This window comes from Cygnus olor, chromosome 10 (genome assembly GCF_009769625.2).
Source record: "Cygnus olor isolate bCygOlo1 chromosome 10, bCygOlo1.pri.v2, whole genome shotgun sequence".
Lineage (NCBI taxonomy): Eukaryota > Metazoa > Chordata > Aves > Anseriformes > Anatidae > Cygnus > Cygnus olor.
Window position 1 is genome coordinate 2,952,895 of NC_049178.1, and position 4,893 is coordinate 2,957,787.

The window sequence follows — 4,893 nt, forward strand, 5'->3', positions numbered from 1 at the left end:
CGCAAGTAGCCCAGCAGCACTGACTACAGGTCTGTGTGAGCCTCAAAAACAGAGCTGAAGCATCTTAACAGGTTTTTAAAAAAATAAAAAATCTCAATTAGACACCAGAAAACTTGTAACAGCCCAGAGCTCAGAGCAGGCCTAGCCTTAATGCTCACCCTGCTTCTTTTTATGAAGTCAAAAGGTCTTATGGCTGTCTCATCACAGTTCTCACATGCCAAGAGGCTACCCGATGCTAGACTGCCCCAGACAAAATTTCTCAGGGAAACACCCCGAACCATTTCAGTCCATGGCTGGTATAACCACAACCTTTCTGTCCGTCCCCGCTCTGCAGCAAGCCCCAGGAGCACCTGAGTGAGGGCTCCCACCGTGGGTGTTCAAACGACTGAGGAAAGCCGTACTGCTTTGCTTGAGCTCTTGAGAATGAGTGATATTTCTCACTCCCGTGCCTGGAGTTTACGCAGCAGAACTTAAACAAACAGCTTTATGGGGGAGGAAGAAGGAACCCAAATAAAGAGTAAACCTGGAAATCCTGAAGGCGAACAGAAGGTGAGACTCCTGCCCTCTGGGCATGTTGGCAAAGGCTGTGAAGGCAGTCCTCCTCCAGCTGTAAGCAGCTGCTGAGGTAGCCAGCCACTGCCTGCTCCCTTGCCTGTATCTCACCCATCTATCGTCAGGGCTCAGAAAAAATCCAAGTCTTGGCCAGATCAGTCCTTTACTCCTCATGGATATTCAGCATCTGGGGCTCTATCCAGCAGCTGAATCACCATAGGGACATTTACAAATTACACTTTTCAATAGATTATATTTTACTTTGACACATTTTATTGTTTACAAGGTTTACTCGGGAGATGAAACAAAAGTTAATTACATCAACTGATACATCAGGAAAATGGATTGATTTGATATCCCCTCCAGATGGGCTTCCTTTGCGTGGCAGTACGCATACCACATCTTAAGGAAAGGAGACAGAATACGTTAGGAAGGCACATTTGAGCCATCAGACTGACACTTCTTTATTACAGTGTATTTATTTTTTATCATGTGCTTTGACAGAAGTCTCACAAAGTGTTATGCTCCTTCTGTAGGGTCAAAGTCTTGTGACCTTCCATGATTTTAGAGAGAAGGAACATAATTTTAGAGGGCATGTTTATTATTTCTGTAAACAGTCTGTTTTCTATGCCAAGAGAACAGTTTTTCTGTATGTGCTTAGATGACAGCTCAACTTCACTGGCTTACTCTCCTAAGTCTCGCCTGCCAAATGTTTTTGATCATAGTCTGGCAAACAAAACAATATTAATAGTAGAGCTGAGCAAATAATTTCCAGAAAACGGCTGATTTTTTTAAGCCTTTTTTTATTGCCCGCATAATATTCCTGAATCAAATGTGGTTTCCTCAAGTTTAACTACAATGCTAAAGCACTCTATTTTTATTAAAAACAAAGTAACTCAAATCCATGGAATTAGAAAAGCTGCTTGCGAAATGGTTAGCTGTGACAAAGCAGGTACATCTCACTGTGTTGTTTACATCCCCTAAGAAGTGTCTGTGCCCTTCCAGCATGAACGCCCGCGCTTGTCGATTTAAACTCTGGACACATGGCTTCCAAAGCTGTTTTTACTGGCACAAACATTCATGGAAGGGGTAACAAGAACACAGTCAAAGCAAACGTGTTTTAAAATCTCACTGAGTAGTCCACTTTTGCCATATATACTGTTTTCTGATAACTGCACTGAAATAACTTATTTTCCCAGCAAGTTGTGAAGACGTATTTCAAATTCACCGTTCTGAATGCCCTGCACTCAGGCATGCCTGGTTACGTGGTCATCATACACCACGTGCTCTAAACCCTGGCTCTACTATGGTCCATAACAACACTCGCAGCACACTGCAGATGCTGTGAGCTTGAAGCAATCTGATTCCTCAGGTGGTTTGGTTTGGTTTGGTTTGGTTGATTTTTTTGAGTGGCACAGAGCTGGTAAAACACCTGTGTTGTCCCACTATCATGTCAAGAAAGGTAGAATTATAGACCGTACTTTTGATTGTTATCTATAGAACAGCCTTCTGGATAACACTGCAGCTGAACATAAGACAAGCTTTAAGACACGATGACAGCACTGATGGCACTTACTACTTTATGTCATGTTTTCACCCCTGTTCCCATAGAGAGAACAGCATAAGAGAGATGAAGAATCTGACTCACTGCTGCCTCCAGGAGCATTTGATTCCCTCTTACAGGGATGGGTTTATTCAGGGACTTGGATTGGAGTTACTGAAAGTGCTAGCTAAACGTATCACACAAATTCCCAGGCAGATGCACCTGGAACAACCCTTCGTCCAAGACAATCTACAATACAGCTCTCAAGCAATACTTCCATATCTACCTGAGAGCTGTCCCCTCCCCTCTGGATACACAGCTCCAGGAGTGCTAATGAGCTATATTCCTACAAATATCTGCAATCCTTTTTGTCAGTCTAATCCTGAGGTCTCTGGATTGTGTTTAATGCCTTAAAGATCATAAAACACAAGGTTTCACCGCTGCAGCTCAGTCTTCCTGATCTACATTTTTTGTCTTCCCACACAAATCTTGTGACAGGTTGCTCTGTTTTGGCAACTAGAAGACGCACACTGACTCACTGCTTGACTCTGCTCCTTGGTCATTCCAGATGGTTTATTAAAATGTAGTTCCTACTCCCTAGCCCTTCTTTCTTTTCCCAACTTTCTTTCCCAGGCTAACACAACCGTAAAGGTCAAAGTGCATTTTTAAGGTCTTGAAGCTAACAAATGTAAAGTATATACAAAAAATCTGGAAAGATAAATAGATGGAAACTCAATACAACATCCCATACAAACACTCAATTAAAAGAAAAAACAAACAAACCAAAAAACAAAACAGAATAATAAACCAACCCCTACAGAATAGGAAGACTGGTAACGTGACAGAGAAACAGTTGCATCTTTTTAAAAGGAATAGGAACCAAATCCAGATGAAACCGAGTGAAAGGACAAGAAATGGGTGAGACGGGAAGAAATGTGTCTGCTGCACTTGTCCTGCTCTGAAACAAAACCCACCCCGGCACGAGGAGTCCCACCCTCATGGTGGTGCACGTCAGAGAATGGGAGGGATGAGTGGGAGGTGTCACCAACACTCTGCCCAGGCAAAACGTCTTGGAAAACCTGTGGCAATAGGCATCATTGTCTGTTCCAGGAAAAAGTGGGAAGCCAAAAAGGTGAATGAGTTCCAGCAAAACATTCGCACGGTATCTAGGAGATACACTGGCTGCAATGGATCTGCAAACTTGCTCCTACTTAAGATCCACTCTCCAAACTAAAAACAGCATTACCACATTCCACTGCGGACTGCTCTAACCTCAAAAGCGGCCTTTCCAGCTATTTTTTCTTGCTACTGGCATTGTTTCATTACATCTGCTGATTATCTCTGGCAGTCTTTTGTTCTCTTCCCATAACACTGATGTTCACTGCAAACAAGACAGACATTGTATAATCTGTGATACGCCTGCATAAACACTGCAAATGAGAGGCCTGTAGCGAAAACCTAAATCCTCTTTGTAAAGGCTGTGTTTATGCTGGAAAAGAACAGTGATATACCCAGTGAGCAAGCGGGATCTAAGAAAACAAAATGAGGACTAACGTGTTTAAGTCCAGTGCTTGTGCCAGAGAGGTAAGGAGCAGGAACGATTTGGATGCAGAAATCACAGTAAAAGTTTAAAGGTAGGCGTTCCGTATTCTTTGCAATGCTTTACTGTCCAGATTAACTAACTACAGCTAGCTGCTATGGCTCTGAATTGGAAAGTGCTCAGAAGGCCCTGCTGAAAAGCACATGTTATGTTGGCAGAACACGTGATCAAAGTGCAAAATATCACCAAATTGGGTTTCCAACGTATGCAGGAACTACTGAGATGAAGCAGAAGAACTTCTGCGATGAAACCCAGCTTGGCACCACAGCAATCTGAGCCTCAAAATACAAGGAATATAAAAAGAAGCAGTACCTTAATAAAGAAAGAAAGTGTTGCAGAGTTGAGGGGAGGGAAAAAAAAAAAAAAGAAAAAAAAAAAAAACACAACAGATGCACGATGTTAATTTGCCACAAGGTGGCATGTGCTGATCTAAAATAAGTTCCAGCCAGGTAAGGTTTGTAAAATCTGAACAGCAGAACGCAGATCTGGGGTAGGTAGGTTCGGCTTCACGAGAGTTACTCCATTTGTGTCAGGTTTGAACTTGGCCCTAGACTATTAGAGAATCATTATGTACCTAGAAATATCACCAAACCTGAATACCTGGGAAAACAAAAATTGCCCTTTTCCTTTTTTTCACTCCTTATATTCTATGGAATTGCTCTAACTAACCAAAATAACTTTTTCCTGTCTGTGTCTGGGAGCTTCCCTCTCGTTCTTGGTGAGCTCTCTGCTCTCTTAGGCTCATTCTCTGCTGAAACACCCCTATCTTTTGAAACCAGACGGTTCTGAGTACTCCTTCAGCACGGATTCCTCTGTGCTGAGAGGGGCCATTCCCTGTGCAGCCTGCTGGGAAGCACAGAGATGGAGGCAGACTCGTCCTGTCCACGCCATTGTGCTGGCACAAGTGTTTGTGCAGCTGCATGACAAGTGGGATCAAGGGCGTGATGTGGAGAAAAACTGATCTTTTTTCCTCATTTCAGACAGAGAAGAGCAAAGCCAGTGGTTATTTTCAAAAAGCGTGGTATGCCTCTGTGGTTGTATCTTTACAACAAAACAAAGAAAACTTGATGCTTGCTTTTAAGAATTGTACGAACTTTATAAATTCTTTCTGAAGCATGCAGGAGGTTTGTTTATTCACATAATTATGTAATGATAAACACAAATTTGGGGAACAGCTATCACATGGCATGCTCACAGC